This window comes from Monomorium pharaonis, chromosome 11 (genome assembly GCF_013373865.1).
Source record: "Monomorium pharaonis isolate MP-MQ-018 chromosome 11, ASM1337386v2, whole genome shotgun sequence".
NCBI classification, from domain to species: domain Eukaryota; kingdom Metazoa; phylum Arthropoda; class Insecta; order Hymenoptera; family Formicidae; genus Monomorium; species Monomorium pharaonis.
Genome location: NC_050477.1, coordinates 7312502 through 7324242, shown reverse-complemented (window position 1 = coordinate 7324242; position 11741 = coordinate 7312502). Strand labels below are relative to the sequence as shown.

At 48.2% G+C, this 11741-nt stretch overlaps 1 protein-coding gene across 1 annotated transcript in view; it reads left to right on the top strand.

Annotated features, from left to right (window-relative positions):
• The first annotated feature begins 4149 nt into the window (after positions 1 to 4149).
• The window catches only part of LOC105836109, a 51455-nt gene continuing 43863 nt past the window's right edge, over positions 4150 to 11741 (top strand). Inside the window, exon 1 of the mRNA XM_012679923.3 lies at positions 4150 to 5765. The gene's annotated coding sequence lies outside the window, so the exon portion shown is untranslated. The remainder of the gene's footprint in view (positions 5766 to 11741) is intronic.

The window sequence follows — 11741 nt, the reverse complement described above, 5'->3', positions numbered from 1 at the left end:
TCGTCTGCAGAGATTCACGCGTGATTGAACTCAACGGTTAATTAGACAGGTACGAATACATTTTGATCGAAGGCGTCGAGGAAGAAAAAACTGAGTTGCCCAAGGGTTTATACTTACGTTAAATGAGAAAATTTTTTAGAACGAGTAAAAATTTTACAGCGTAATATAATCATTAGGTAGATGTTATATTGACAGGAGTGAGAAAGATACGACTGATAATAAAGAGACAAAATGCAACAAGTTTAATAGCAAATATATACAAAAAAAAGTATTTAAATTGCTCTATATTTTAAAGCGTGTAGATTATATTTGCATTTTACATACGATAAATAAATAAAAGAGTCCAGTATCCAAAGGATGTCATGGATTCTATTAAATCAGATTGAGGTGAGCAAACGCGGACACTAGACTAAACGTGTATTTTTCTGTATAAACCAACGAGATACTGTCTTTTATGAATCAACAATCTAAAGCGTGACATTCGTATCATAATATTAACATTTTGAAGCTACTGCTATTCTACGATGACTTCGTAATGGTTCTACTCATGTGTTCTTTTATCTGGTAAGGACCCATCTAAACATGAATTCTTTTCCATCGCAGGTAACGCAAGGATGCGTTACCTGCGACTTCAAAGGACAGAGGCCTTGCGTGTGCGTCCATTAGTTTTTGTGTCAAGAGGACACAAGGTGTCAAAGGTATCGCAAGGTGTAGACAAATTTTGATCTATTATTCTTGCCATTAGGTGAAATTGCGTGCTCGTGCGAATTATTTCGGTAACTTTTTGCATATTTATTGATCGATGTTTTATCCACGCGGTATATCGCTGTTTATTCCTCGCCGGGACGTTTTCACTTAAGGAACGCTTCAACGCTCGTTTGAGAATGGTTCGGCTTTTAAGCTTACTGATCAAGATAGATGATCCACTTTCGCGGTGCGTGCGACTCACAAGGAGGCGACGGCGAGTCACCGATCGACGGATCGATTGATCGATCGTATCGTTTCGCCGCGCGGCGTCTCTCATTGAATTAATACCGAATTTTTGGCCGCCGTCATCAAAGCGGCCCTGATTGCTGAGCACCGAGCGCGTATGGGCACCACAGTTGATTGGGATCATTGTAGGGGGCATTTTATGCACCGAGAGCATGCACCGCGGTTCCAACTTGAATACCGAATCAGAGAGGTTGAAGGAGAGAGAGAGAGAGGCGGAACGAGTGAACGCGAGAGAGACGCGGGGTAGTGGGGCTTACCGGTTCCCGAGACTGTACACCGTAACAGTAGAAGGCTGTTCCCTTCCCTTTTTCTGCCTCTCGTCCCTGTCCCTCGTCCGTTTTAATAATCCTCGACCCCCTTAGAGCAACCCGAACAAGGATAGAACACAGCTGGTCCCCCTATTTGCCTCGTGCCCGGTGTTAAGGGGTACCGCCCCCTACCGCGCATTTACAGTCTCGCTCGCTCTCCCTGGTTACCCGTCTCGCCTGATCTCTCGCTCTTCCGCGTCGGCTTCTGCTTTCTCTGAATAATCGGAATTCTAAAGGAACGTTCCGTGACGTCGCCGCGCTTCGCCTCAACATCGCGCGGCGATTCCTTCTCTCCCCTCTCTCGATGATACTTGAAACGAGACGCGCGATTTCCGCGCGAGGTTTCTTCCCGGTTTTAACCGGCGAACGAAACGCCCACTATTCTAGGCGTTATGCCGCGCGATTTCGCCCGATTCCTTTGTGGCGCGCTTGCGCTCGCACTCCGAGACCGCGTCTAAGACCGACCCTTTTTCTCATCCTTTGTTTCCTCTCTCCTACCAGACCACCACCGCTCGAGCGTGAAGTCACCCTGAAAGTCTGTCCTTTCGGACGACGTGGAGGAAGGGGAAGAAAAGAGGATAGAGATTAAGGCAACTTTGGGCGCGCACCGACTATTCTTCCGCACTTTGTGTGCGAGAGATCTATACTTTCTCGGAATAGTTAAGTGGTGTTCCTTCCTAGGTCGGAAGCGCCGCAATGAATTCTCAAAAGTGTCGAGACCCCCTGCGCGTCTCCCGAAGTTTAGACGGAAGACAAGGTTAGTCAAGCAACAATACCGAATTTCAACAATTCTCTCGAAACTGGTCCTATTTATGCAACCGTTGTTATTTAAGGTTGCATCAATGTAATGGTAGCCGACGCTAATTGCAGATTTCGTCACGTAAATGCATTATTTTGAGCGAGCCTTTGCCGCGTGACGAGAATATTATATAAAAAATTTTTCTGTGTATGAAACTCTGCGGATTTCATGTAAAATCAAGAAAATTCAACTGGAAATAGTAAAAGGGTAATACAACATTGTCTTCTAAGCTTAAGCTAATAACTTTTTTGGATTTATTTTCATCGAGTCTCTCTCTCTTTCTTTCTCACTTTTTTCTCGTCTCTTTTCTTTTTTATTGTGTAGCTTTCTGCGTGTATTGTAAATATTGTTACATTCATGTCTATTTTTTTTTGTTCTTTATTGCTATTCTGTACATCTCTTATTTTATATTAAAAATTTGTATCCTGTTATAATCTTTTCATTTATCTGTATGTATGTTCTTCGAGAACTTGTCCTAGAACTCTAATAAACGTTCGCTTACTCACTCACTCATAGAGTGTCTAAGAAATATTTCCGCGTGAATCTGAGAGCAATGAGAAAAGCCTCGAGTTCAGTTACAAGCGTAATCGCGACGGCTCGTTTCTCCAGATACTCTCAAGGACCGAGGTTCTGCGCAGTCTTACACGATGCGTGTTGAATAATTCAGCTCTAATAATCATAAAACTAAAGAAAAGGCAAGTAACGAACGATCATGTCAAATCTTTAAAGTTGAGACTCAAAATTAGTCGCGGTGTGAGATTTACCATACTAAAGCAATCTTCGGAATATCGCCAGGGGAATCGCCTGAAATTTTAGAAATTCATTTGAAAAACAGAAAAAATCACAGAGCAGCTATAACTTTATTATAGTTCGATTCATTTTTTATTGTAGCGACTATCGCTATTCTTTCTCTGTTTTTGTTTCGGTTTGAGGAAATTCCGGTAGACGAACAGACATGTCGGGCCTATACCATTCGTTCCGGTGTGGGTGTCCGCCGGTGTGTTGAAGACTCCTTCACGCTTTGAATTGGCACGGGGACGTGTACGAAATGATGAAAGCCCGGCGAGGGCGACGACGATGAACGAGAATTTTGACGGAGTAGAGCGGACGTCCCACAGAGAGGACCGAAAGGGCGGTAGCGAGAAAAAGCAATGGAGGAGAGAGAAAGAGGGGAAACATAGAGGAGGGGGAGTATAGAGACGGGAGTTCCGGGTGGAGGAAAGAGGCGGCGGATATAGCGTGGAAAAAAGGAGACGAGCGTGCGCGCTTACGGAAGAGAGCATCGGCTCGAGCATGCATCGGCTTGAACGGCGCGAGAGGTAGCGTGGTGAGGCGCGGCGCGGTTCGGTTCGGTTCGGTTCGGCTTGACGCGGCGCGGCGCGCGGCGCAGCGTGGCGGTCGGAGTAGCGGGACAGAATAGAGAGACAGCCAGACTAGAGAAAGAGAGAGATGAGGGCTGAGCGAGAGGTGTCCGCGCGCCAAGCGAGAGACGAGTCACGCGTCACGCTAGAGCGACGAGAACGACAGAGCGGCATAGAGAGCCCGACCGACCGACCGACCGACCGACCGACCGACCAACCGACCGACGAATAGTGAGACGAATAGCGGGGTAAAGTCGGGCTAGTGCGGGCGCCCGAACGAAACCGAGCCGTACCGAGCCGAGGGCAGGCACAAGCAGGCAGAGCCGTTTGCGTAGTAACGCGCCGAGGCCCGTATAGACGAGCCTGCTTGCCCTGGTTGGGCTGTCTTTACTCGTTGCCCTACCTCCCTCGTCATCCCGCACCTGACCGACCGATCAACCGATCGACCGAACGACCGACCGTTCGACCGTTCGTCCGTCCGTCAGACTCCGATTCTATCCGTGTGAATGCGCGTCTGTGTTTACCGTGCCTCTGTCTCGGTGGCGACTACACGCGAGCGCACACGGCCTTCGGCGTGTGTGCGCCGCGCACGTTCGTGTGCGCGCGTGTGTTAGATGGGGGTCCCGGCCCGGCTCGGCGCTCTCGGCCCGTCCCGTCCCGTTCCGTGGAGTATCGCGCCGCGCCGCGCCGCTCGCCACCCGCTATCCACAGCAGTTTCAGCCAGCCCGCCCGCCCGACTGACTGCCAGTGTCCCACCGCACGCCGAACCGTTTGCACTCAGAAGCGATCAGGGAGCCCTTCTCTGCCTCCCTACCGGCCACCCGCTCGTATACGCTCTCTCGTCGGCTCTCCGTCGGCTCTCGGCACCCCACTTTGCCCTTCCTCCTCGTCACCCACGGTCGCCCTCCCTCGTTTCCCTCGCCGACGCTCCGATTCTGTCTCCCTTTTTCTCTAGCTTTGCACACACACACACACACACACGCGCGCGCAACTATAGTTCTCTCTTTCCCTCTTGAAATTTTCTCCCTCTCCGTCCGTAGCGCGCGGCGTTTCTTCGCATCCCACTCTGTCCCACTCTGTCCCTCTCTCCTCGCTCTCCTCGACTGCCAGTCGAGTTACACTCGGCGAACGCAGCACGAGTACTCTGGCTATCGTTCTCTCTCTCTCTCTCTCTCTTCGTCTCCTATCTCCGTCGGCTCGTTCTCCGTCCCGTTTTTCCACCCTCCTACGTCCCGCTCTATCTGTCCCTCTCTCTCTCCGACGTGTTTAGCCTCCCGCCTGGTTCCTCCTTCACGCCACTCTACGCTCCCTCCACTTTCCGCGCGACTCAACTCTCCTCGTCTCGCCACCGCAGCCAGCCGTCCTACCTCTCCGTTTTCGACTCCTCTCTCGTCTGTCGGTCCCGCTTCTCCCTCTCGCTCTCGGGAGTAACGCCGGTGTGTACTCCCGCTGTCACCTGATCGCGGGACGCTTTTCGCGGGTGAGATACCGCTCGGCCACCGAGTCAACCCAGTCTGCCGGCGCTCGCTCTTGCTCCGATTCTTCCTTTTCGCTATCTTCTCTCTCTCTCTCTCTCTCTCTCTCTCTCTCTCTCTCTCTCTCTCTCCCTCCCTTTCCCTCCCTCTCTCACTCATTTTGTCCGTCTGTCCTCATTCTGTCTCTCTTTTTCTCTCGCTCGCTCTGTCTTCTACTACTCCTCCTCCTCCCTCCCTCCCCACCCCCGCGCAGCCTTCCTCTACTCTTCCACCGCCGCTCTTCCTTCTGCCGGCCGTCGTCGTGGTCTTCCTTTACTCGCCTCGTTGCCGCGCGACGTCAACATCGTCGGGCTGGTGGTTACCCGGTGGAAGACGAGAGCCGAGAAAAAAAGGAAAGCGAAGCACAGAAGAGTGGCCGCCACCGAGCATCCGACGGCGCTCGTCCACGCGAGACCGGGTTGCGAGGACGATCTCTCGCGCCTCTTCTTCCTCCTTTCACGGATCTTCGCCGGCACGTCGCAGTCGTCCGAGGAGAGAGAGAGACGGAGAGGGAGGTGACACTTTCGGACGGACACGCGGCACGGATCTCGCACACTCGCGGCGGACGCACGCGGTGGGACACGGAAGAGCGTTACATTGCGGATCGGTGACAGTGCCAAGAGATCTCGTTTTTTTTCTTCTTCATCTCTCTCTCCTTTTTCCGATCGCCATCCGGGCTCTTTGTCCCGAAAGCGGTTGCTTGGGCGCGGATTTCGCTCCGATCTTCGCCAGTGCGTGAGCGACCATGCGTGTGATCTCGATGTGACAGTGCGAAGACGACGATATACAAGTGAGTTCCGATCATTACTTTATGATTGCTAGACGTGCGATTTTCCGCGTTTCTTTTTTTCGCGCGATGTTTCGCAAGGTTACTCCGTCGTTTGCGCGTGTTTCGTCTGTCTGGAAATTATTATTTAAAAATTGTGAATGAAACATCGCCAACGAGAGAATTCTCCCGTAATTCACTCGTGATGTTCAAACGTGATTAGTGGAAGATCCTTTTTAAAAATAAAATGTTTTTCGCGCTGCTTTAGTCGATTATCTGTCGGGTCGTCGCGTCGGAAATAATTCCCTTCTTGCAACAGTGAAAGCGCCGACAGTATAGTTCACGATTTTTTAATTTACATCAATCAGTGTTTTCGTTTATTCCTCGCCGTGACGATCCACGATGTTAAACTTTAAACAAAATTACCTGCAAAACTTTCGAAGTAGATCAGCCTTGCAACGCGTACCAACGCAGCGCAGATAAGTGCTATGAACTATTAATCGGTCTCCCATGCGCGTTATCATCGTGCTCCAGAGTGAAATTGATATCGAGAGAAATCACGCGAATGCGGCGACTTCTTTTCCCAAAGAGAGCCATCGATCATACGGTCCGTTTCTAATATTCATGCGTCACCTCAATCCGCCTCGATCATATCGCGATTTATACATCCAGATTGCGTCCGAAGACGTCCCTTTGTGTCTGAGGAAAGTTGACGCTTCCCGACGACGATCGATCGACGGGCGCGAACGACATGGATCAGAGAGACGTAATCCGCGTTATTTTTCGAGCGTAGAAAACTACGTTTCGTCATCCGCGTTTTCTCTCCGTCCTTCTTTCTTTTTTTTTCTCGTGAAACGGCAAAAGAAACAGCCAGCCCTCACACGTCGAGGAGGGAAATAACGGAGGAGAGAGAGAGAGAAAGAGACAGCGGCGTCCGTTCGTTCCGGTGCCCGTTGCGGGCCGGTCGCCACACCCGCCCGTTTGGGAATTCAACTTACTGCCACTCCGGGACTCGAGCGAGGAGAGCGTTCGACGGTTTTTCCGACGGGATCTAACGGGCCGCCGTTTCGCGAATGGCGCGCCAGTTTCGCAGTGGATGTAATCCTTTTGCGGGCGATTTCTTTTTTCCCCGACGAGACTCACTTTTTCTATCCGGGATGCGATTTGATCTGACTCGGGGGAATTGCCGCGTCGGGAGTACGTTTGGCCGAGTGTTGTTTGTCGCGCCTTACCCCCGTAAGCGCATTACCTCCGTGATTATTATTGCCGTGAAATGCCGAGAGAAGTCTCGTTATCGGTTTTCGAAGTGTTACGAGAATGCCGCCCTTTCGATCGCACGCGATCGTTGCGTGGTTCTTTTCACCGGCGATTTAATTCGACGTAGGCGAACGGTGTGGAAAACATGCGCGCACCGGGGGTTGGATTGAAAATCCGAAGCGCACTCGCTTGCGGTGCCTCTGTAACGTGTCATTATCGGTGATGGTTCATCCTGGTCTCGTGTGGCTCTTTCCCAAAGAGTTCGTTAATACGCGGACATTCCGCTGCATTGTTTAACGCTTCTGTGCGTTAGATGGAAACGTCATTTCTTACACGATAAAATCATTTCAGAGATAAATCCTTGTTAATGATTGATCCCGCACAGACACATCATATTCGATGGACACAGTAACATCGAAAAATTTTCTGCGAGTTTATTTTTTTAATCGCAGGCTCGAACTGTTTATTTAAAAAAAAAATGATTAGATTTTTAATCGCAAGATCGAAGAATTTAAATGTCAAACAACGTACGCGTCGTACTTATAAGATTACAGCAGCGAGAATACATTACCCCTTGTCTGTGATCCTTCTTAGCTAGTGACCCGATCGGATATAAAGCAACTAATCAAACTATCTCACGGTACTCTCGGTAGTCTGATGGATGATCGATAAAAGTAGTTAAGGACGGATATAGCTTCTCACATAGCTTTTATAGCAAACGAGATCGCAACAAGACCGGGATACTTGCGCAGATTCGCTTGCATCTCGTTGATCCCGTTACTCTGATCCCCTGCGACACTTGAAAATAAAATCCGTCGCGTTTACAAACGCGATTTTTGGTAAGTCCCCGTGCGAATTATACCTCTAGGTGACATTTAGCGTCGGTAGCGCTATTTCGCGGGACTTTGCACCACCCGCGATAATCATATATGCCTGTTATAATCCTATCTCGCGAACGTTCACCCGAAGTTTTGTGTAAACTGGCCGCGCGTCGAAAACATGTGTCTATATTGATCGTAAATTGCTTCGCCTATCATCGCTTCCGACTCTCGTAGTTTTCATCTGTCGACTTGCGTCGTCAGAATTGACGTACTCGTACGCCCGATTGCGACTGCAAAAATATTCGCACGTCGCGAGCTCCTCGAAGAGAGTAACGAATTTTCATTTATAAATTTTAATATAGCTCAAAGTAAATAACTCGTTTGGCGATAGAAAGTCTTAACTAGTCAGCTCGGTGAAATAATAAACGCGAGTGTTCTTTCCGAACAGCAAATATCCTCGTCCCTTTTAGTTTCATCAGCGGGATATGGAAGATTTTTTTCAAGAGGCTATTGCGTGTACTTCTAATTTAAGCAGGCTCTTTTTTTAACGCGAGAAGAACCATACGTTTTTCCTTTTCGCCAAAGTGTCGCCGTCTACTACGCCGAGTGACATTTGACGCTAATCACGAACGTGTTCTTTGATGTCGTTTGCTGGTTCGAAGAAATTAAGTAGAATAAACATGTTTTCTCTCTCAATATGCATATGATATTTCTGACATAGAAAACCGAATGGTGAAACCGTATTGTACGGATTTTTAACTGAAATGATATTCATATAATCATTGAAAAACGCTTTTTTCCGAGGTGTAAACATCTCTCATCTGCGTCAGAAACGTAGGAATATCTGGCAAACTTTGAAACGTTCTTATTTCTTTATATAAGTAGTAGACAACAGATTCAGCGTGATCTGCTAAGTTAATTTGATATTTCAACAGAGAATTCGTACATCGAAGTAAGTCTGTAAATCTATATTTGAATCTTGAAACGTGCGAAACACGTACCGTCTCGCCGATAGGAAATCATTTTCGACAGTTTTTTTTTTTAAGAGAGGAAAACAATATCTATTTTAAAATTAAACATCTTTGAATTTTAGACATATTTACAGAATTCTACGGCAGACAAAGAGTATGTTTCAAATTCATAAGCGTTCGATTTTTTCGCATTCAAAGTTTAGCGACCTTATTTCAGGAATATTTTCCGTATCGCGTGTGTATACCTTTACCCGTGATATTAAAATGAAAAAGAGGACATTCGGTGTTCTCTCCAGTTGAAATAACGGCCGCGAATTCACCGATCGGTGGCCGCGAGACATCGCCGTTACGAAACCGATCGGTGGGTGGGACAAGGACGAAGGGGTGGAGAAGGAGGTGCAGCGGGAGGACGGTAGTGTCCTGCGCGGGAAACGGATAACCGAAACTGCCGCGTATGCACGCGTACAACGGGTGGGCGTACGCGGTAATACAGTGGCCATGCGAGCTTGATTACACATTGCGATCACGAGTGTCCCACGAGCGAGCGGACATAAGGCCTTTTGTCGCACTATGGCCTACGGGCAGGAAGCACGTAGCGTGACACCCGGCCGCTCGGTGTGCGAGTGGCACCCACATTATACGCCGAGTAATGTGTACATGAAGGGAGAGAGAAAGAGAAGGAGGGAGACGCGGAAAGCGAAAGAGAAACAGCGATATGTGAAGAGAGAGAGAGAGAGGGAGGGAAACAGCGTGACGCGGTAAAGGGGATGGAAGGGAGGATCGGGGGGGAGGGGGGGATGGCAGGGGACGCGCTATAATACTCGGTGGTGGTCCCATGCCACTACGTGACTTGTGTGCGGCTCTAAGCCGAGACATATCGCCGTCCCGGGGCCCCGTTTCTGCCACCTAAAGGAGCGCGCGCGGATATATCGCGCGCCGAGGCCATTATACCGGGGCTACCGTGCCGGACGCGGACGGTTCGATCGGTCTTATTGAATTTGCTCTCCCTCCCCGCCCGCGCGACACCTGCTCGTCGACTTTGTCAGGTTTGTCGAGTATCTTCTCCGAATGTTTGTCGCGAGTTACCTAAGAGCAGTCCCGCCGCTAACCTAATCGGGTCACTCGCTCGCGCGAACGCGGACTCTCGCAGTTTCGTCTTTTTTTTTTTCTTGTTCACCCGTCGCGGGTTTTTCGTCCGATGCGTGGCGTTTGCGCACCACCGTGTGTGTGTGTGTTTTACGAAATCGAAACGCGACGAGGTAACTTAATTTGTGCGACCTCGTGTTTTAGACGCTTATTATGTTTCTCTTGACACGTTAAAATTTTACGTTCCAAGAGAAGATCCTCGAGTTACTAAGACTCAATTTCAAATTTTATTCTAAACAAGCTTGCATGCGATACGTCTTGATAAGATTTTAATCATTGTCGGAGTTCTGTAAATTATCGATTTTATTGAGACTCGATTATCGCTTTTTCAATTTGACGTTATTGATACTTGCTTAATTGACACCGTTCCTTTTTTTCGATGTCATTAAATCACTACGTCACAATTGAGAAACTCGTTTTCTATACCTTTCAGTGAGAGACTATAAGTTTCTAAAGTTAAAGAGCACAAATATTCTACGGTGCTACTTTATCCGCTTCGGTCTCTCCCCATTGATTCTGCCTGCGAGAGCTCGCGATCGTGGGCAGCGTCGGTTAAATGCGACCGCGGTAGTTAATAGGTGCTTAATCGAGCCGTTAATTAAGGCGCTCCGGGATCGCGGCACTCGAAATAAACCTTTTCACACGTTCGCGCGATCGTATCTCCGCGGCAGGACAACCGACAGGTCGGTTATCTGGCGATGATATCGACGTGACTTTTCGACCGTATCCTGCCTTCCATTTCGCTTCTCTCTCTCTCTCTCTCTCTCTCTCTCTCTCCGGCTCGCTGTCAATTGAAGGAAATCGCGTACATCGCGGCCCCGGCCATTATGCCAGCCACCGCGCTAGACGCTTCGATCGGCCTCATTGAATTAGTTTCCGCCAGCGGGCTTGTTTCTCGATTGCCTGGCGTAAACCGCAGAGGTTTGCCATTTTACTCGGGAACCCAGTTGGTCGGTCGACCAGTCGGCTTGATTGACATTCCCGAGGGCGATAATCGCGAAAATAAGAAATCTGTCCCAATGCCAGTTCGTTGCGTGACCCTCCCAACGAGGCATATCGAGCAATCCAAACTGGAGTATTTAGGTATATTTCGTGTACCTGTATCATAGACATTAAAACAATTCGTCGTCATCGTGGACACGATAACACGACCTCTTCGTTCCTATTAGTTTTATATCAACTCTTGACAATATTTAACTTCTTAATCCTTATAATAAAAAAATGTTAACAACACTTGATAATTATGTAAATTCACATTTAATTAATCATTATTTTGTATGTAAGAAATAGATTATATATAAATAGTCTTTGATTATAAATTCAAATCAATTTTGTTAATCAATCAAGATAGCATCAATTATATCACATAAACTATTCTTTTATAATTATTACTTTTATATGTATGTAAAAGAGGTGTAAAACATGTTAATAAAATATATTTTCTTGTTTTTCTCGCTATCTTTAGATTCTTATTGAAGCAGCTATCTCACATCCATCTTAACTCAAGTTATTCTTATTGAATATCTCGTGCGATTTTCAACAATTTACGAGTTAGTTCAAAGTCGCGCTGGCGGAATTGGCTGCTTCTGAACACCGCGAGATTTCATTTTGATATCCTTTTGCCACGATGAAACGACTCACCGGCCCGGTATTTCGAGGATTATCCTGATATTCTACGGCCCAAAGGGGCTTTAAGTGACGCCCTCGGGCCGTTAGCGAGGCTGTCCAAGGTGGATGGACAGTCCGATCGAGCTTATTGAATTAGCTTCCGCTCCTTAGATACCCGCTGCGATTGCAGATTGTAC